This window comes from Canis aureus, chromosome 8, assembly GCF_053574225.1.
Source record: "Canis aureus isolate CA01 chromosome 8, VMU_Caureus_v.1.0, whole genome shotgun sequence".
NCBI lineage: Eukaryota > Metazoa > Chordata > Mammalia > Carnivora > Canidae > Canis > Canis aureus.
Genome location: NC_135618.1, coordinates 11,318,880 through 11,341,965, shown reverse-complemented (window position 1 = coordinate 11,341,965; position 23,086 = coordinate 11,318,880). Strand labels below are relative to the sequence as shown.

Below are 23,086 nucleotides of genomic sequence, written 5' to 3'. Positions count from 1 at the left end.
TTAGTGTGTAAGACTGTGTTTTGTAGTCCAAAGGCAGATATGGAGTTGCCGTTAAAGGAACATGAGTTATTGTTTTTAAACAAAAACAAAACAAGCTAGATCTCCGTTGATACAATGTGGTTCTCTAACATGACCAGGATGAATAAGTGATGTCAGAAATGGTGGCTACTTAGCTCTTTGGATTCTATGCAGCATTAATTGAGATGTGGTTTTGTAGAGCATGTATTACATGACAAATTAAGGCACAAGAACCATAGCAAGTGTTCCCTTCTTAAAGTAACTTGTACTTTTTTTGTGAATTTAAGAAATGTTTAGAGAATAATATATACCTTGAGTCGTGATCTGGGCGAGAGGGTCAATATGAGTTCCTAGAAGAGAGAGATCACTTTGGACTAGTGCTTAGCTGAGGCATGAAAAAAACATTTAATTTACAGCATCAAGATAGGGAGAGGAGATCATGTCAGGCAAGGAATATAACATGTTAAAAGCACAAAGCTTGAAGAACAATATTAGGTTGAGCGATAAAATTAATAATGACAGTAACAAACATTTACTGATAACTTGTGGGAGTCTGTCCTAAACACTTTCATCTATTACCTCATTTCATGATCAAGCTTTTTTTTTTTTTTTTTTTAAATAAATGAATAAAGAAGATACACGGAGAGGTATGTGACTTTCCCTAGGGAGGAGCTGAGATCAGGATGTAGGTAATCTCAGAGTCAGTTTAATCGGTTGAAATGACCAGATATAAAACTTGTTTATTGTGGGAAAGAATCAACTTCCTGCTGACCTGGTATAGACATCTCGGTTTTGTTAACTAACGTCAGACATGACATATTTTATTTTAAAATCAGATTATTGCATTGTCTGTTTTCAATAGCAGGAAACCCCAATTCCAAGATTTGTGAAAATAAGTTACTGGTCACATAGTTAAATGTGAGCAGTAAGTACATAGCAAAAGTAATTTTAATTTGTAGTAGCTTTTATTATGTGGTAACTTTTAGTTTGTCTATTTACTGAGTTTCTTTACTGCCCCAAAGAAAATTGAGTTGTTCAACTCAGAAAACAACAACAAAAACAAAAACAACTCCTGAAAGATAAACCTTGAAATGACATGTTGTTCAATTAGAAAAAAAAAGGAAAAAAAATCTCAATTTCTGGACAGTCTAAATGTGGAAAAACCATTAGACACTAAAACTTGAGGCAAACTTACAAATTCTCTTCCTAAATTAAAATAGAAATTAATATTGCAAAGTCATTACACTATAGAGCTGGATATAAATGTAATTAATTAATGTTAGAAATATCATACAATTTAATAGAATTATTTTGCTAATAGATTTTCAATTGAGACTCCTGACTATAAAATAAGTCATTTTGATGTACTTTTCTGGAGAATCCTAATAGACACAGTTAATATACATTATTTATGCTCAGCAGTGTTTTTTATTATACACATGTGCCCAGAGGCTTAGGCAATGGGCAAAGATTTTTTTTAAATAAATTGAAAGAATAAATAAATTAAATAAAATTAAAGCCACATGTTACATTTTTGGAAGGGGAGAGCCACATTCATGTGACTGTTGGCTACCCCATATGTTAACCTTGAGTCGGCTTTCAGGTAATCTTGTGATTAAAGGCCTAGTCCCTAAATAGTCTAGGGCCAGTCTCTAGTGACATGCAGAGAAAGCAGTGGATGGAGAGTCAGGTTCAGCCCATCCTCAAGAACCTTGAACATAATCCATGAAGTCTTTGATAGAGCTGTGAGCATCTTGGTGATTTAAAGGGACCCATTCTTCTAACTAGGTAACTTTGAAGAGGTAGCTGTTCAGTACAGAGATCATCAGACATGGACTTATTTGAGCTTCATCACAATCCAATACCTGAAAAAATTATGGACCGATTAGAATTCTCATCTTTTCCAAGAGAATGTCTGGAAAAAGGATCGGGAGAAACAATGCACTTCTTTCTCTACCTTTCTCTTCATTAAAACTAAGCAAAAAAGGAGAAAGAAGATGTCTGGAATGCAATGTGGAGATTGTGTTTTTTTTTTTTTAATCTGCTAGTAGGGATTTACTTCTAATCATTCCTTGACTATATGATTATGTATTATGACAATGTCATAATACCAACTTTTTGATGGAATGTCAGAAACATTTTATAAGTCTGTGGTTCCCTGAGAACTCAAATGCTTTTATAACTCCATAAAGTTACTATAATAGGCTTTATGATTTCTTTTAAATGACTGTCAGAGGGACCTGCCATTATCTTGACACTTGTATTTGAGAAACTTCTGCTTGAGCTCTTACACACCTTCATGGCAACACTCAATGTCTAGGCTCTTTTGTGGCTTCCCCTTTCTGCTTCTCATTATGTCTAACCAGCAGAATGTTTTGTCTGTTTTGATCAGCAAGGTTAGAAGTGAGCGGAATTCTGAACCAATTTTTTTTTTTTGCACTGTTTTTCAGTTCTGTTTAAGAAATATTTACTGAAGCTCTGGACCCATAAAAATGAAGTGGATTTTGAGCTTTTATTGATGTACTGGAAGAGGAAGTATTGCCCATTGTTACTATACCCAAAACATTTCAGGAGTACAAGCAGAGAAATATGTCTTTATCATCAGAATTTAATATGAAATCATGTTCTTCTTCTGTCATACGGAAAATTTGTCATAGATTTTATCTGCAATAAAAGCTATGTCAATGGTGCCACGTAATACATTTGTAAAGGTTAGAGATATTTTAACCCTCATCTGTGACCAGAATAATAATAGTAAGTAGCCCACTGAAACGCCAATGGCAGATTGTTAAAAGTGTAAAAATTGTCTGCACGTATGAATGCAAAACAGCATAGGAATCCACATATTGCAGTGTGTGGGGGGGTCATTTCAAATGGTGTCCTTGAAACGATAAATTTATTACATACATAAAAAAATATGTGATTACTAATTCTATCAATCTTATGTCCTTGTCACAGATTTGTGTTTTTAAAGTCCAGAGAGATTATGCTGTTGTATTGGTTCAAACTCTCACAAAGGCCTGTGAAAATATAACAGTCACATTACTTTAATGACTTACTTTTTGAAATGTATCTTGTAACAAACTCTGCATAATGAACAGCATATTCTCAGAAATACAGGTTTTCCATACCTGGCTTTCCATTTCCAAAATTTATGTAATTGCCTATTTTTAACTTCTGCTAATTAGGAAAACAAATACAGGAGTAAATATTTGTACCTGGATCAACTATTCCTTGGAAAATTAAAGTTTCTGACATTTATTTCTATGAAATTGTAATATCTCTTTCTTTCTATTAATATTTCCTAGTGTGACTTCCAGAAAGAATTTAACTTTCTCCTTTAACCACACATTCTATTTTTATATTAAAAACTGAATTTCAGATATTACAACTTCTTTATCAGCAGCTGAACAATTGCTAAGCAGCCACAGGACATATATTTAAGTCCCTATGCCCGAAATTGAGTTACAGGATGACTACAATTCAGAACCAGCTAGAAAAATAAAATGCATTTTTAGATTTTGTTTTTCATTGAATGTACACGGGAAAGAAATAAAAGTTTTACTTAGGAAAATCCAGGTAAAATTCTCCTCCTCCTCCTGCTTCTGCTGCTGCTGCTGCTGCTTGAACAGCCCAGACAGTAGATTTATCTAAGCAAATGAATTCCTTTCTTAAGGCTCACACTGACTTCTGGTCATTTTATTCTGAGGTGCAGAATGTATTTTGAATACAAGATGATTTAATTTAGTTGGTTTAATCCACAGCTTCAACTTTTGCCTTTTCTTTTAAAACAAGTTCCATAAAAGCATCCACAGAAGCCTTGTTTTGATTACCCTTTATCCCTCAGCCTTAGATCAGTATCGGCTTTTCCCCCTTGCTCACAATCCATTAGAGAAAATACTGTAGATTTCTACAGCATGACCAAAACTCACATTATGTTTGCAATTTTCCGTAAGATTTGTATAGTATAAAGTAAAAATGTTTGCTTTAAGAGACATCTGCTATAAATAAAATGACAGTGTAAATTTTCAAGAGAGCTGCACAATTGCTGTAAAGGTTCAAAACATGAGCCTTCTAGAGTGGGTTCCAGCACTTAGCAATTTTCCAGAGGGTCAACAGTGTTCACCTCGATGTTCCTGAACCCCCACCCAACTCCTAGTTCTCCCAGTCTCCCTCCCAGCTCCCAAAATTGCAATGAAATTAGCCTGTAATGCTTTCAACGCCCTTGCAGATCAGCTTTCATTCTCAGAGAAACATGGGAATGGCATTAAAATGTGCTTCCCACTCTTACAAAATATTTCCTCAAAATGCCTTAAAAACTCAAGCCAGTTACTTCAGATTCTGATAGTATCTTTATTGAATAGAATCAGCCAGCTTAAAAGGGTCAGCCATTCTGGTCAGTGACACATATTGTTTAAGAAGTTTCCAGAACTACTCATTAAAGCTGTGCCTCAGGAGAAATTTGTTAGGGAGAACAGAGACAAGCTGGCATTTCTTTTTTCCAAATTTTCCTGTTAGTCTTCAAAAACAAAGAACAGAGTTCTCATAGTATGCTTTTTTTTTTTTTTTTTTTTTTTTGAACAACAGAATCTTTTATGTTACCTAACGTGAAGATCTCCATAGCGTCTTTGGTCAGAAACTGAGTTGAGAAATCATTGAGTAAGAATGACAATCAGGAGTCAAAAATACACTGTCGTTCAGAGGAAGACAGAGCCACTTTCCTGAACACGATTGTTGAGGAATATATTTAAAGCACATTTTTAAACTCCTTGATGATGTTGTTTATATATTTTAGTATAGATGGTGAAATCAGAGCATCAAACAGGACTCTAAAATTCAAAATATCAAATTCTATAGAATGACAAATATGTTATATTCAGGCTTTGACCTTAATAAGGGCTCCAGGGCTTGATGGAGACATGTGTAAATTAAGGCTCACTATTTTTCCGATAAAAAGAATGAAGGTAGCAAATCGTGTGAAAATCTCATTTATTTACTGCATATCTAGTATGAAAATAATTTTTTGGTATTTATAGGAACATATTTTAAATTGTTTTTTCATTATGTTACCCCAAAGGCAAAATTATTTTATAGGAAAATTGATTTGCTATCACATAAAACAAAGATAAGCATTTAAAAGGTCCAAACTAGTCAAATGATGGAAATTTTGCTCACAAACATTCCCGAATGTGTTACTGTAGTTTTGTCAGTGCACTTGTGTGTGCATGCATGTGTGTATTTTCAAAGCTTTCCATATTTATTGTTCTCAAAAATTACTTTTTGTAGCACTGGGGGAAATGTTAGGCTGCCACTTTCTCAGACAGCAAGTGCCTAATGCACACAGAAATTACATAAATTGTTATGACTATCAAAACCAATTGCCAAATTTTTTTTACAAAATACTTCCCCCTCTTATAAATGGTTTAATTTTCCCCTATCTCTTTGAGTCCTTTATCTTCTCCAATGTCCTACCCTGCAATATGTGTGAAATTTTATCAAAAGCTTTCTGATATTACCATAAATTACTGTGTAAGCAGAGCTATTGCTTATCTGTCAAGGGGGCTTTTTTCTCTTTCTTTAGCAATTTTCTCCATTTCTATATGTGTGAAAGGTTTTCCTTGCTATTTCTTACCAAGGACTGCACCTTAAAGGCTTTGACTTTTACTAAGGGGATACAGTAGAAAGTTGTTCGTGAAATAACCTCATGACACCACAAAGGGGCAAGAAAATCATTTTATTTCAAATGTTCTTTCTTTAACAAGTATTTAGGGAGAATAATTTCTATATGGCAGGACATATTCCTATGTTAGATATAGAAGAGGTATTTCTTTATATTTAATGTGTTCCTCTAACTCTTTAGTTCATTTGGTTGTGTGTTTTACATGCAATGACTATTTGCTATTTTTCCCAATTATTTATTTTTAAATCTCTTACAATATATTTCATTAGTGCAACATGGTAAATGTTAATCTTTTGATAGGAATTATTTTATGGGCCCTATTGTACCTGGTTAGTCATAATTTTTGACAACTATGCAATTATCTTTTCTATTGTGAGCTTTCTTTAAAAATATTCAAGGTTAATTGGATGGATATTATACTTTGGAAAGAAGTTATGATGATATCCTATTATAAACTGTGTAATCTGGGAAGAGGCTGAATATCAGGGTTGTTTTATTACTGCCACAGGCAGAGATGGAGTGAAATTTCTATTTTGGGCAGTGCAGGGAAAAGGTCACTTTGAAGATCCAGACTTTGAGAATGATTGTCATGATAACAGAATATCTAGAAACTGCTTTAAAGAAGAATAACATAAAGCCCTCAGTGATGTGCCTGGGGGGCTCATCAGCCAACTGGAATTCTGTTTCACACTCAATGACTCGTCCTGCCATATTTTTAATTTTACATAAATGTCACCTCAGGTATATTTAAAAGTCTTTTACGAAAATTAGATAACCCATTGTTCCCTCCATAGCACACACATGTTCGGCCCACAGGAGAATTAAAAACCAAAATAGAAAAGATGTGTCTCTCAATCTGTTTGTATTGAGATCTATGCAGTAATGTAGAAAATGTTCATATTTATCATCAAGGTTATGTATGTCAACAGCGATCAAATTGTTTTCAAAGGCAACACCAGAGATAATAAGCAATGACAACAAACTATCAGGCTTCCTTCTTGAATGGCAATTTTCTTCTCAGCACAGCTACTATGTACAGATGCCGTCACTCCGACCACAACAGGACATCTCTGCACATGTATTGTGAAAGTGATGGGAAAAACACTGCAGCCTCCATGTCTTATTAGAGCTTTTCTTTTATTGCTATATTTCTCTTGTATATTTACGCCTTTGGTGAGGGTGAAATCGAGACTGCTGTTTCTGGAGATGATCCATCCTGAGTTCCACCCATACAGCCTCCAAGAGCTGGCCATAGGAGCTTGGACAAGGGCAAGGATATTTCCCCATTTTCAAAATAGAGACAACAATAGAAGTATATCAAAGGGACTTTGTGAGGATTAAACAAAGTTAATCTCTTTGTCTATTATCGAATTAGTAATTAAATGCATTTCTTTTTTCAGAGAGAGAGAGATAGTGTGAGGGGGAAGGGAGGGTCAGAGGGAGAGGGAGGGAGAGAGAGAGAGAGAGAGAGAGAGAGAGAATCTGGAGAAGATGCCCCTCTGAGCGCAGAGTCCCATCTCAGGACAATTTGTAAATTGTGTGGTCAGAGAAGGTGTCAAGAAGCTGGCATTTGAGCAAAAGACCTGAAGGAAGAAAGTAAGCAGTCATATAAATATCTAGAGGGGGGTTGTTCCAGGGAAAGAGAAGGCAAAGTACCAGGCCCAGGGGAAGGAGCATGCTGTGGAGGTTTAAGGAGCTGCACAGAAGTCAGCATGAGCAAAGAGGAGATGATGATATCAGGGAAGTCCTGGGGGCTGCCCTATGTAGGATCTAGTAGGACATGCTAAGGACTTTTCATATTACTCTAAGAGAGGTGGAAAATCATCAAGGCAGTAAGGTTTTTAGCAGGAGAGTGATATGATATGACATTCCTTAAAGCATCATTGGGCAGCTATACTGAAAATAGGTTGTAGGGGTCAAGGACAGTGACAGATCGATCAGGTAGTGAAGCTCTTGCACTAAATCCACACAAGAGGTAGCGGTGCTGGCCTCAGGTTTGAAGGGAGTGATTATAAAGTGCTGGTAACGTTCCCTGTCATATGGTATTATAGTTAGTATTATCTTCCTTCTTATTTCTTCACCGATATAAATATATAAAATGCCTGTATTTCCTACATGATGTTTCCAATTATTATGACATATTCTGATGTTAATCATTCAACTATTTTTCAGTGAAATTGTTTAGAACAATGGTTAGGGATCTTTAAAAAATCCAAACTCTTTTACTTTGAAAAGTTGAAAAGGTTCCTATTAGATTAGACTTGGATATTTCCATGATATGTCTCCTAAATATTTTTTTCTCTCTTGGAATATATTTAGCTCATTTAAAATATAATTCAGCTCCAATCTGCAATCCTTCTATCTAAGAAGTCAAAGTGTCATATGAAATAAAGGCAGAGGCTTGTTAAAAGTATTGGGGCTCCTAAACAGTGTTTTTTCTTCTCCAGGAGCAGCAAAATTAGGGGAAGGAGTGCAGTTACAATAGTTGTCATTCAGAATTATGAATGAGGGTCTTTGGTTGGAGGTTCAAATTTCTGAAGAGTGGGACTGAGTGGTGAGATTCTGAGGAGATAGCTTTTTTTTTTTTTTTTTTTAAATAAAAGATTAAATCAGGAAAACTAAATGCCCAGCTAGCTGTGGATGAGAGAAACTGAAATCAGCCATCCTGTCTTCCCAGTTTCATGCTAGATTGCAACAAGATCACTGGGTCTCAGGGAGTCTAGGAAAGCATCATGTGCACTACAAATAAGTAAGAATTTTAGAGAAACTCTCTGGTAATTTGCTACCTGAATATGGCATTAGGCAGTTGTCTAAATCAATCCCAACAATGACCTAAGTGTAGATGTAGATATAGACATTAATTCACTTAAGAAATATTTGCTGAACATGTTCTCTATACAAGAAACTCTTTTAGGAACCAGGGATACAGAGATAAAATGAAAAGTCCCTTCCTCATAGAACTCACATTGTAGTGAGGGAGACAGCTGATAAACATTTAAGGAATTGAATACATGATATAATATTATGTAGTGACAAGAGCTGGACAGAAAAACATGAAGTGGTGTAAAGGTGGAGAGTGACAGAGAGTGCATTTTGGACAGGCTGCTTAGGAAAGAGATGAGATCTCTGAGGAGGGACATAAGAGTGAGACATGAATGTAGCAAATCTGCAAGCCATAGTCTTGGGGAAAGCATTCCAGGCAGAGAAAAGTCAAAGTGTAAGGCCTCTAAGGTGAGGACATTTCTGGTTTCTTCTAGGAATAGAAAGGAGGCCATGTGACTCTCTACCATGAGGATATGAGGAGCACAAGGGTAGGGTATGAGGCTGATGGGAAAGGATGTGGGTTTCCATGTTATGGGCAGTCATGGGTGGTTGAGACCATTGAAGTGTTATGATCTGATTTTCACTTTGGAAGGATCATTCTGTGGGGCAGGAAGAGAAAGGAAGCACAGATAGAAATAGGAGGTGCAATCAGGCAGCTATTGCAGGCACCCAGGGGAGACCAGGGCTTGGATAACTTGGTCATGAATAAATCTGAGATACATCTATAGGTAGAAGTGACAATATTCAATCATGTGAGAGAAAAAAAAAAAAAGAAAGAGAGGTTTGGTGCATGTAATAGCTATGTGAATGGTGTTATTTCACCAATTGAGGAATGCAAATTTGGGAGAGTGCAGCTGGAGTGCAAGGGAAAGTTTTTTAAAAGAAGAAATGTTATCTTCTCGTGTTCTCCATAAAGTCCACAACACTTCTGAGACATAAAAAAGCAATTTCTATTGTTTAAAAAAAAAAAAAAGTATCACTTGAGATAAAATGGAGGTGGGCCATTTAACTTACTCCCTTGAGATAAGCATAAATATGGTCTATCACAATGGTTTTCAAAGAATGTTCTGTGGCCCGTTGGTGGGCTTTACGGGACTTCCCACATAGCCTCAAACTGACTGAAATGAACAGGAGGTCCTTCTCAACATTAATGAAAAATCAGGCCTTATTCCATAGACCCATCTTATCTTTACTTGTAACTAAGAGGTTTTTGTTTCGTTTTACTAGTAATCAATGATAGTGACATTTGGCATTTATATACCAAAAATACCAAGTTGCTAGAGCATCCTGAAGGCTAATTTAGTCTTATACTCAGAAGTGTTGACAATGCTTGACAATAATCCCTCAGTTTAAGGGAAAGATAATTTGTTAGAGGTGAACCAGAAATGTCTAGAGTTGGCAAGGATTTCAAAATTTGCAAAAGAATGAAGGAGTCCATGCCAACAATTATTAATGTGCAACATACTCCTGCTCTTATGAGGACATTCACATATTGGGGAAAATGTCATTCTTTGAAGGTGAAAATTGGATAGGATAGTTAGTTAGAGAGTTAGTATCCTACTTAAATCAGTTTAAAAGGTACTCAAGGTGTTACAGAATTTCAGTGAGAAAGAGGATTCAGGGTTTTGTGTTTGGGAGAAACGATTATATCAGGAACCAGGGTGTGGAGTTGTGAGGCTAGCTGTGAATGCAATTCAAAAATTATAAGCTGGAAGTTGTGGATGAAACCTAGCCCAGGGACAAAGGGGTTAGGCTCTGATGGTAAACTTGAAGACATTTAGCCACTGGTGTAAAAAAGCCATTTTCTTCCTTTAGGCTTTTTGCTTTGCATAAGAAAACATGAAAGATTTAAGAAAGTTTGTTCCCGGAGCTGTAATAAATGTAGTCACGTGTGACAAATGAATCCCCACAAGACCTAAAATGGTTGGTTTCTTGATGCTCCCCTGAGCCTGTCTTACCTGGGGAAGGTGTCAAAAATAGCCTGCATCTTGACTATGTTGTTCATATGAGGCAGGAAAGGGCATTGCAAGAGCCTGGTGGTACATTTCTGAACTTTTCCCTGAGTCCTGATCTCCCTGATTCCTAGCCTAGGGGTGCAGTAAGTCCAGAAGGACACTGGGAGGATAATAAGGAAACAATTGAGTTCATATAATAGTTTTTTTTTTTTTCTGCTTTAACCATAGTTCACTTCCTATGACTTTTTCATGCAAAGTACTTTCATTACTCTTCATAGTTATGTTTTTGTATACCCCTTGTTTCCTGTGATTTCTCTCTTGAAGAGACAGCCTAACAATCTAAAAGTATTTGACTTATCTAGGGGCAGCTACCTTAAAATTAAACTTTTAATGAGGGCAAAATATTACCCCTCAATTCATGAGATCATAAAATCTTGAAAATGTGAAGGATCTCATGACAATGAAATCTCTGATTGAAAGAATGGGGGAATGGCACCATTTTTATTACCACTGGGAATCCTGGTATATCACTACAGAAAGAGAAGTGTAGGGCTCGGGGAAGGCCATCCCAAAATATACACTATGGTGTATTGATTATTTTGAATTGAAGCTATTTGAGAAACAACCAGTGCAAGGAGACTCCAAGCCTCTCCTGTCACCCTGAAACCAGGAAACAAATCTCCAATATGAAAAATTCCATATCTGGGCTACATCCTTATTACCAGAGATAATTAAAGTCAAGAAAGGTGTAGAAATAGCACTGGGTATTACATGTAAGTGATGGATCACTAAATTCCACTCCTGAAAACAATATTACACTATATGTTAATGGACTAGAATTTAATGAATTTGAAAAAGAAAAAAAATAAATTTTACATAATGGATTGTTTGGGGAAAAATAAAAATTTAATTGAGCTTTATAAAAGAAAGAAAAAGAAGAAACATACTGTTACCTTTTTGACTCATCTACCACTTTTGCCCAAATTCTGCTTACAATTCCTTATTGATTAAAACTCCCAAATATCTGTTTTCCTTATCCTGTAAATTCCTTACAAATTTATTGTCTTTTTGTCTAAAATGTATAAAAGCTGCCTGACTCGATCATTTTCTTGGGTCTCAATCTCTTTATGGGGTCTCTGTATGCAGGCAGTTGAACTTTGTTGTTATTTCCCTGTTGATCTGTCTCATGTAAATTTAATTCTTTGCTTAGTGGGAAGACCTTGAAAGGTAGAGGAAGCATAACAAAAAGAATCCTGTGACGTCTAATTTTTTGGAGTATTTATAGATTAAGACTTTGTGAATTATTAAAATCAGACCAGTTTTGAACCACTTAAATTAACAAAATTGCATCTAAGCCAAAGTGCAGTTAAGACACCCTTCAGAGCTAGAATGGTTGCACTTAAATTCCTGCTGTCATTCACTAGCTGCGAGGTCTTCCACAAGACATGGAGACACTCCATGTCTCAGGTTCCTCATCAGGAAAATGAAGACCATAATGGAATCAACCAAAAAGGGTAGATGACATAAATCAATATATAGAAAACACTTAGTAAAGTGTCCAATGTCTCAAATTGGTAAATACTATAAAAGCTCTAGTTTTGTTAAAATTTGCTGGTTCTTTGAGACTAGATCTTATGTTCTACTAGGTCGGTTATCACCTGAAAATTACTAAATTGCCTCTCTTTTAGGTGACTTCTGGAAAATAGGAAGATAATAGGACCTAAAATTGTAGGCTTAGTATGATGGTCCTGTGTGTGTGTGTGCGTGTGTGTGTGTGTGTGTTAAATCCAAATAGGTGTTTGTCGCTATTTTCATCATTGTTATTTTGCTGCAATCTCAAAGCATGCTACTTAGGTTTTTTCTTTTTTCTTTTTGGGATATAAAGAGTGACTATTTTAATTCTTCCATACGATTTTAAGGAATTCATGTGGTTGTTTACTCTGGAAAGCATGCAATTCTGTTTACCAAAACATATGGATGTTTACTATAAATGCTTCATTCCTAAGTTCTGCTTCCACATGTGCATATCAGGTATAATGATAATATTTAACCGTGGTAAAGTATTGCATGCTATATAAATGTGTATAATGTGCTTCGCAGGATCATTTTCATCCTCATGTTAATTATTTGAGCAAAATGTAAATATTTAATTGAATGTAAAAATTGATCCTATACATATTTATTTGCTCTATCTATTCTCAGTGTAAATTCAGTATGATTACTAGGAGCATAATTTCAACTGACTTCTATGAAGAAAATTTCACCTGAAGTAACAGCCTGCAGCCCTTATTATGGAAAGCCCCCAAAAGGAGCTTGCAGAATCTTGGGAGGATTTCTTAAATCTTATAAAAAAAAAAAAAAAAGAAAAAAGAAAGTGAGAAAGTAAGAGAAGATTTCTCCTTAAAAAGAAATCTGAAAATATAGCATTAGAAACTGGAGTTCTTAATCTGTTGACATATCAAACTCTTACTCTTCCATTGTTCATTTTATATTATTATGTGTCTCATTTCTACAGTACTTAAAAATTGCTGTATATTAGTAAGTACCAAAAACAGATGAATATTGAGATGTAAATTTTTGTACTTTAAAAGTAGTTACCCCAAAATTATGTCTTTAAAGTGATCCCACACCTACAAGGGACAACATGAATGCACTAAGAGAAGTTAGAATACAATATGGTGTGGTTTACCACTGGAAGACACAAGCAAGTTTACTTAATTTTATTTCTATCAAAATGAATCTTGAGAACTACTGATTACATGTGTCCCCTTTTCAATGTATTGTTTAGAGTCTAGAGTAAAGGACAGAGGTACTGATGAAAAATAAATGGACCGAGACGGGTTTTGTGAATCCCAGATCTTGCTGTTAGTATGTTCATAAACAATATGTGAATGTTACAGTCCAACAATTTTTTGCCCTCTTTAGAATACTGTAAGCCAAAATACTTTACATAAAATGAATGGGCTTTTTTTTTTTTCTTGCCTTGTTTTTCTGCTTTGTTACCTTCAAGTTATACTGTGTTTTTGATATTACAACAACTTAGAGTTTGCACCACTAAATGTGACTCTATAAAGGGCCTCTGATACTGTACTTTCTTTTATTTATGTTTTTAAAATATAAAAACAATCTACCCTTGAGGATAAACAAAAACTCAGAATTGCACAATTTCAACTCATTTGCAATGTGGCTTGTTCAACATTACATATAGTACTCATATCACTCATAAAACAGAATATTTCCAATTCTTGCACTACTTCTAGATTCTCAAAATTTTTAAGACTTGCAATTCATGACATTTTAAGAAAATATGTAGCCTTACAGGCCATCTAACTGACTCTGGGATTTTCACATAATGAAAAAAATTCTGGACAAAGACAAGTGAACAAAATGCTTTGAGGAGTCACTTACTCTCATTGCTTTTGTCTTTTTGAAGAACGCCTTGTCAAAATTTGCCTACCTTTGAAAATGATTAGGAATGATTCTATAATATTATTTATAAACTTTCTTATAATAATAATTTTTATTAGTAATTTTCACCAAGAAAGGTTAATTCTTTTCAAATCTTTATTCTTTTATCCTATTTTGGACCTCCTTCAGTAGTTGTGGTTAGTTCTCCATCCAACATTTGTAGGATATAGATGGATGCACCTTCACAGATACACACACATTCACTCACCCATTCATAGACAAACAAAGCAAACTGAGAAACATGACAACAGTAATGTGAGTTACTGTATATTTGGAAAATGAAAGATAAAGGAAACTAGAGATCCTAGAAATTACTAGGAAACTAGAAATGTCTGAAAGATAAAGGAAACTAGAAACTAGAACTACTCACACAGCTGTGGAAGATCTTTCCATAGTTTCCAGGGATTCTACTATCCATCCATATTCAGCAAAAGGTGAGAATAATCATTTCATTAAATCTTCTCAAAATCCAAAATATTCTGTTTCTCACATGGGAACCTTAATAGTACTGACTGTCTCTTTTTTGAGAACTCAGAACATGAGTTCTACTTGTGGTGCTACCTAATTTGCTGTGCAGCTTTAGGCAAGCCACTTAACCTCTTTGAATGATACTGTTTCTTTATATGAAAATTTCCATAAAAACATTAGTCTCTGTCTGTTCATCTGGTTGCTGTGAAGAGCCCAATATGAAGATTACATCAGCCATAAATATATATGTTTGTATATACATGTTTATATATATGTTTATGTATACATAGAACTATGTTCTATGAGCAGTACTTAGCTAGACACATAGTATTAGATCCAAATAATTGTCATTCCTACGGATACTCTGTGGCTCTTCAGCTTTTATAGACATCTAATTCTATTTTATTTATTTATTCTACAAACCTTGGTTTAATATCCCCATTCTGAGCAACGAGCATTATCCGGGGTGTTTGTAATCAAGGGCTCTAAAGTGTGGCTGTATAAGCGATGCTAGCTTTGGGTGCCTAATGCCGGGAGGCATGAGATCCAGGCTCCTCTCTGCTCCTTAGGAAGTAAGTCCTAGAGATGCAGAGAAAGGGGAACCCTCTTACACTGTTGGGGGGGAATGTAAACTGGTGCAGCCACTCTGGAAAACAGTATGGAGGTCTCTCAAAAAGTTAAAAGTAGAGCTATCCTACGATCCAGCAATTGCACTACTAGACATTTATCCAAAGGATACAAAAATACTAATTCAAGGGGATGCATGCATCCCGATGTTTATAGAAGCATTATAAACAATACCTCAATTATGGAAAGAGCCCAAACGTCCAGTGACTGATGAACAGATAAAGAAGTTGTGTATATATCATCTCTTCAGTCCGAATAGCACCATCATTCTTGGCCCTCTGAGAAATGTCAGATTCCTCAAGACATATTTTAGATAATTTTCCTCTCGGTCCTCACCATTTCTCAGACTATAATATAGGAACTGTGCCTGGTCATATTGTTCTAACACCTTCACAAATTCCACCACATATTAGAACTGCACCAGGGACAAAACCCTATCAATAAGACAGAGTGTAGTGCCCACAGAAGATGGTCTAACATGTTGTTCATCTTTATGTGGACACTGCCCTTAAGCTCTTGGGGTCAAAAGATTGCACACATTTCATAAACTTTTTCATCCCCATTATTACAGTTTCACTGTACACTATTTGGGTTGAAATTCTCTGCTATTTCTGCAAACATCAACATAATTAGTGCTCTGAAAGCATGCTATTGATATGGTTTGGAAAGTTTTAAATCTTGGATTGTGCACAGAGAAAAGTTAAAAATTTAAATATAAATGTCCAATTAATCCACAAAGCAATCTTTAAATATTCTCATATATTCTGTCCTCAAAAATCCTCATTTTCCATTCAGGCAAAATCATGTCATAATCCAAGAATACAGAATTATTAAAGCATATAAATTCTAAAACTTGTGGCTTGTTCCTGGAAATAATTACATTGATTGAGGCACTGTGATTTGAAGTAGAATGTTTTTGTGAGTTGCTGCAGGAGAAAACTCTTAGGCTTCATAAATCTAAATTGAGTGATTGAGAAAAAAAAAAAGAAAAGGTCTATAAAGCTATGAATACCTATTCTAGTAAAGGATGCAAAAATTTCAATAAAGAAATAATTGGTAATCTTGAATTCAGTGACAGAAAATTATAAATCTGTCTCTTTTATGAAGTCTCTTGTGTGAAATATGGATGAGTTGAGGTTATAAAAAAACATGTTTACCAGCAGGAGCCTAAATCAACAGCTTTGAACATGATAGTTCAGAAAGTAGCAGGGAGCCACGATTCCTGACATGGGCCACACTGACGTTTTTTAATTTTTTTACTTTCCCACTGTATCCATCTCCTCTCCTGCCCTGCCTTTCTCTACCTTTGTCCTTGGTTAAAATAAACCATCATAGCATTAAATCTGTCTCCCACGGTTAATTACTGCAGTGATGTGTGAAAGCATTTAGTTGCAGCACCTTCTCAATGGGTTTTAAAGACACAGTTTAATATTAGTTTGTATGGTGGTTGCTGTACATCTTCAAACCATAAAGACCATGTCAAGTGCTCCAAGGAATAATGAAATATTAATTTCGAGACAAAAAAATTAAGTGGCTTAAAGAAGAAGCTGTTGTGTATCCCATGAGTGGCTTTTAAGACATTGATATCTATGCTTTGAACATATCTATTCTTAGCCATTCAAACCACATGTAATGAGCCCTAAGTAACTGTCTGCCTTCAATTTTGTAGCACACAGATTGAAACCACCAATCCCTTCTGTCAGAGCACAGCTATGAAGAAAAGGCTCCCCTTTTCTTACCTACAGTCCTGTATTTTTGACAACATTATCCGATGTAGAAGACCTGTTACTGTCTTGTGTACACTGGAGAGAAAAAAAAGGTACATTTAATCCTTAAAGAAATAGTAACATCCAAGTACTTTGTGGTAAGTATACATATGGATTTAGTAATGCTTTTCCATACTTATTTCATTAAATACTTTATTTGTGAAAAGAAAACCCCAAAGCCAAATGGAAACCTTTCCCTCAGTCATTCATGCAACGAATGGTCATAGAGCATCTATTGTGTGTTAGAGTTGATATACAAATGATCTTGTTTATCCAAAATTTAAGAAATGATCAAGATACAAATGGAAATAAGTTGTTATCATAAGAAATAACTTAAATACAGCTAGCACTTGATAGATATTGAGCAGTAAGAAATTAGTTTCAGGAAGTAAAAAAAAAATAACTCACTGTTGGCTTTGAAATTGAGAGCTCCATCAGACGTGTTATTATATTTTGATGATGGCATCAGCTTTCCTATTTCGCTGCTGATTTTCCTGCAAAGTAGGAGTATCATGAATGCTTCATTGGCTCCTAAATACCAATATTTGTAAATGGCTTGTGGGACTACGGTAAGATGGGAAGGTGTATAGAGGGTGATCACAATAAGGACGAGCTGAAGCTTTAAGGACAATTCTTGAAGATGTTGGTGGGAAAGCTGAGTAGATACATAAACCAGCAAGCACTTATAAAAGCCTTAAAGCAACAAGATAAGAGGATGGTGGAGAAACACCATTTAAAGAGTAAAAGCTTAAAGGAATCTCTTTTCTCATCAATAATTGTATAAAATATACATGGCCCACATGGATTATATGCACACATTATGTTGAGGGACATGATGTCATGAGAACATCTTTTCTGTTAATGTTCCCAGAACTCTTTGATAGAATCAATACTCATCGTCTTAATTCACTAAAATATACATCTGTCTCCAATATAATGAAAGCTTATGGAACCCACATTTTTAAGGCTTTTCTATTTAATATTCAAGACCTAAATGAACAAACAGGATAGATACTCTGTGGATTCATTAGCAAGTGCCAGCAACACACCGTATTTAATGGTCAGAATTGGTCTCCGAACTGGAATTGCTATTAGAAAGATCCACCATTTGACTTTACAGACAAAGCATGTTTATAATCTTATGACAGTTTGAAAACACCTGGGCTATCCATGAATGTATTACTTCTAAGTATCATCTCTTTCAGATGGTCCAATCCACTCTTAAGTCTCTGCTTTTTTTTGGTTGTTGTTGCTCTCACATACTGAGACGTGTTTGGCTTAAAATTAGATTATTTATTCCTAAGATGATATGACAGCTTCATTTTAATTTCTCTGTCAAGCTTCCATTTTATTTTATTAAAGATTTTATTTATTTATTCATAAAGAGGGAGGCAGAGACACAGGCAGAGGGAGAAGCGGGCTCCATGCAGGGAGTCCGATGTGGGACTCGATCCCAGGTCTCCAGGATCATGCCCTGAGCTGAAGGCAGGCGTTAAACCACTGAGCCACCCAGTGATCCCCTCAAACTTCCATTTTAATACTCTCACTAGGAAGCAGATTGAGAAAGCAGGGTTGAACGTTGAATGATTACATCTGGACTTTTGTCCACCCACAGGTAGAAGCAATTGCCAATAGCAGAAAGAGGAGAAGGCTCCCCAGTGGCTGTATTGCATCCACAGTCCTCATCTCTAGTCAGGCATTTGTCAGTTTCCATCTAAAAACCACCTAGTGTTTTCAGTGACACCTTTTTCAGGTTGTTACTTTTAGCATCCTCTCTGTATCATGCACTGAACACAGTATATCCTCCGTAACTCATTTATTGTCACGAATTTAGCTCAAGGTGTATTGTCTCTTGGAAGAATGTACCTCAGCAAGGTCAAACTGAACTAAAAGTGGGACTTTTCTTTTTTCTTTTTGCTTTACTTTCTCTTTTCTTCCTTTTTTTCTTTTTAAACCCAGAGTGTCAATGGATTCAATACCCAAGAGTTGTCTCTTCTCACTAACAAATAGAAAAATAAATTGCAAGAAATGTACCACTCTTGCATTCAATGTTGATAGTGGGGGAGGCTGCAAAGTGGGTGGGGGTAGGAGGTTATGGGAACTCTGTATACTTTCTGCTCAGTTCTCTTGTTAACCTAAAACTACTTTAAAAAAAATAAAATCTATCTAAAAAGGTGGAGGGTGAAAGTAATACTCCATTTATATAAACAGAGATGCCACATTTGCATTTTAGAAGAGGAGAGATTTGGTTTTGTGAGTCAAGTTGGTTTTATATTTGCCATCATTGATTCTGTAGGGTGCACTTATTAGTGAATTTAAAAGTCTTGTGTCAGGAGTCCCACATCGGGCTCCCTGTGTGGAGCCTGCTTCTTCCTCTGCCCTCTCTCTCTCTCATGAATAAATAAACAAAATCTTAAAAAAAAAAAAAAAGAATTGGAAAAGTCTTGTGCCAACTTTTTTCATTGTTGTTGACCAATGGCAGATTTCTCTGAGGTTGTAATCACCGTGCAGAAAATTATAAGAACGTTATATGTTATTTTTCAGCCTGAACAGCTGAACAAATGACTTCAATGGGCAAGATTTTGAATCATAAAGATGGCAATGTAGAAATATAAAATTCTGGCTTCTGATCTTTCTTTTGTGTATATGTTATAATATGGAAGAGAAATGGCTTGAAAAGTGTATGAGGAAGGAGAGCACTGTAATAAGTGAGAGATGAACCTCACTGAAAAACAAAAACCCATTGAAGACTATTGGTTTTCTCCTTCTCATGTGTTCATTGATCTATCCCTGTGTTTTACTCAGCATTTTGTTAATGAATACATAATTTTTTGAGGGGGCATATCATGATCTAGACGACACCAAATCTAAACCAGAAATGCTATTTGGTGTTAGAGCCTTAGATGGTGTATATATGTTGCATGCAACCACTCAGGATTTAGAAACCAGAGAACAGAATTCATAGTGTAAGATTTGGTGTTCAATGAGAGACTCCTAACTCTGGGAAACGAACAAGGGGTGGTGGAAAGGGAGGTGGGTGGGGGTTGGGGTGACTGGGTGACGGGCACTGAGGGGGGCACTTGATGGGATGAGCACTGGGTGTTATGCTATATGTTGGCAAATTGAACTCCAATAAAAAGAAATAAAAAAAAAAAGACTTGGTGTTCAGAATGTCGAACAAAGAATTTGACACTGTTCATTGCTTCACAAACAGAATTTTCAGAATCCCTGGCAGCTAAAGGCTGGTACTCTGAATAGAATGATATGTTTGGATCTGAGAGAAGAAATTCGACAGCACTGACACTGTCTTGATGTTATAGAGTCCTACGTGGCAAATGGATTTCTTTCCCCCCAAAAAAGTTTTATTTGATTTCCCAAACTATAGACTCCTTTTAAATCTACTTAAAATTTGCAGATTCGTTTGTTTTTTGTATCAGGTTTCTTTGTAGGCTAAGGGGATTCAATCTCTCAGACTGTAGGTCGGCATAAGCTATATGCGAGGGATTCCTAAGTGCCAGAGGGTACTAACTCGCCTCTTGTGTAGTCCCAGATTCACAGAGAAAATTAGATTCTCTCATACTAGAGCAAAGGTAGTAGCCCTACACCACTGAAGTGTCAGGCAGTTTCTCTCTTCTCCCTGGCTCCTTTTCAACTAGGTTAGCAGTAAAAGTGGTGTCTGTGAAGAAAGAACAAAATGACAGCAAATTCAGACTGCACTGGAATATTCACTAGATGGTAGGAGCCACCCGATTTCCTTCATGTTTACAATTATAGAGGAACGTAAGAAATAATTCCCACTCTATAAAAAATAGTCTTCTGTAGATTTAAAACCAGCTTCCCAGTCACTGAAGAAGAGAACAAAAGCATGGGATGTTTATACACACACAAACTAGAACAGATGACCCTCGTCAAAGATAGCACATGAAACCACAGAGAAACAGAAGAAGGGATAAAGTGGGAATCAATACGTAACAGAGCAAAAAGAAAAGTTTGAATTTAAATCTAAGCTGCTAAATACTGGTTGAGCAGGTTCATTGTTCTCTTGAAAAAGAAATCGCTACTTCAGCATCAAGAAAGCCCCTTTAGGCTTTGACTATTTTCACACTACCCAATTAAACTGTACCATTGCATACTAATGAAGGTAAACATGAAGGCGGGGTAAGGGGAGGCCAAGAAGGGGGGAATGGGGGTTGAGAGGGAGACGGGGGGGGGGGGGGGGGGGGGGGGCGGTCCAGAAGAGAGGAGGACCAAGCCTCTAGGTTTCTAACTACTTTTTTTTTTCTTTTTCGAAGAGCTTAGACTTTCAAGTTTCTGAAAAGCAGAGTTCTCAAAACACTAAAGAATTCATTGGTTTGTGTTGTTTGTGCTAATTTTATTTCAGCAGAATCGGTGGGCCTTGTAGAAATCTCCAGTGGTCCCTTAAACAGGAGCTAAGGGAGCAGGCTGGAGGCAAAGAGGGGGAAAAACAACAGCAAATACAAACCCAAATCAAAACAAACATGCTAACTTTAGTCCATCCAGGTGAGTGTGTCTGAAGGATCCCAACTCCTCTACAACCCCAGTCAGGTCCTCACTGCAGCTGCTTTTCTCAACTGCCTGTGGCATTAACTTTTAAAACTTGAACAGTTCCAGTTGGATGCCAAGCATACCTGAGATCACTTATGATGGGCACGATTAGCCATGCTCGTTAGCCATAGTAACCGTGGGGTCTTTACCACAATGAGAAATGGAACTTTAAAAAGTTACTCTGATTTACTACTATACAAATTCTCACAACGTCGTAATAAAGAGGCTACATGATGAAACCTGACAGGATGTTAAGCTTCCTGCACAAGTGTGGACAGCTGAAGAGGCAAGAAATAATACAGTTGTCACCGGGCTGTTTCACCTCAACACGGAGCAAACAAAAAGAGCGTTGTTAATCAGTTCAACTCTTCGGCTGGGTAATCCTAAACCAGTAATTGATAAATGGGAAAACCATACGGCCTCAACTCTGTGATTCATAAAACACATGAATATTCATACCATCTCCTTTGGTCAAGAGGCATTCTACATGCTACTAGGCAGGCTGTGAAAGAGGAATACAAATAGTTTCTTGCTCAGCAGTAAAATACTGCTTCCCTTTTAAGGCCAATTTTCTCCTATTAAAAGTGAAGTTTAGCAATACACAGAGGACAGTAAACACAGTAAATGTAGGTAAATGACAAATGGTTCTGCGGGAAGTGCTGTATTTTAACTTTTTCATACAGCTACATTTGGAAAAAATATTAAATCCGTAAGGAAAATGGAATACTTAACACTACCAGAGAAAGCAGCAATGCTACACTTTCATCCTGGAAATACTTGGTCTCTGTGTTATAAGAATCAGTTATTTTTCAATAAACTCTTAACGTCGGAATTTCTGATATGCTGGAGACAAATAGTTTAGCTTATGGATGGAATTAAAATAATTTCCAGCATAACGTTGATTTGAAATACTTTGAAGCTCATTCTTAATAAAATCAGCTTAAGAAGTACTTACAAGTAAAGTTTGTGGTATTTGTACTGATTAATTTTACCTTTAGGAAAGGTATCGAAAGTCTAGTGAAATAAACTCAACATACATATCAACATACATTGAGATACAAAGGCATATAAATTAAAATGCTATAAATACAAGTACACTTGAAGCACATCTGTAGTTAGAGAACCTATGGGAAATCATTTATACAACATGAAGAATTTGTTCACAGTTTTATCTTTTATAGAAATTGATTTTCACATGTGACTTTTCCTTAACTCAGAGCACCTGTTGCTATAGCTCATGTATGCTATATAAAAATCATCTATTATCCCAGACCTCAAAGATAAAAGTAAATGAGGAACCAAAAAGAAATGAAGAGTAGTATATTTAGCTATGCACAAATATCAAAACGGTGAATCTAAGGATATTTTATATTATTTAGAATACTAGCTAATGGCTGACTAAACATGGCCATCCACAAAATAAGGATTAATAAAATAAGATATGCCCATCTGATGGAATTACAGGCAGCATTATTAAAAGTCATACCCTCAAGAATAATGATATGTGCAAATTCTCAGGTTTTATATTTATTTTAGAAATGGGTTAAAAATATAAAACAAATATATACATATACATATACACACACATACACACAGACATAACTAATCTGCATGTTTCGGAAGACTTTTCAATTCCCAGACTCTTCCCTGTAGTTTTATTCAAATACATTAATTCTCATAACCACTCTATTCAAGTCCCTTTCTCTGAATTTCTG

General features: G+C 35.9%; 2 long non-coding RNA genes across 5 annotated transcripts in view; one reads left to right on the top strand and one right to left on the bottom strand.

Moving 5' to 3' along the window:
* The window catches only part of LOC144318017 (uncharacterized), a 56,655-nt gene that overhangs the window by 32,246 nt on the left and 1,323 nt on the right, over positions 1-23,086 (top strand). For 3 of the 4 annotated variants that reach the window (XR_013383882.1, XR_013383881.1, XR_013383879.1), the window contains 2 exons: positions 16,709-16,858; positions 21,187-21,326. This is a non-coding gene — a long non-coding RNA (uncharacterized LOC144318017). The remainder of the gene's footprint in view (positions 1-16,708; positions 16,859-21,186; positions 21,327-23,086) is intronic. The other variant, XR_013383880.1, reaches the window with a different exon arrangement.
* LOC144318018 (uncharacterized) lies at positions 1,467-21,518 on the bottom strand. The gene is made up of 4 exons (XR_013383883.1): positions 21,455-21,518; positions 17,214-17,299; positions 16,779-16,841; positions 1,467-1,883 (listed from the first exon to the last, which is right to left on the bottom strand). It is a non-coding gene; the product is annotated as an uncharacterized LOC144318018 (long non-coding RNA).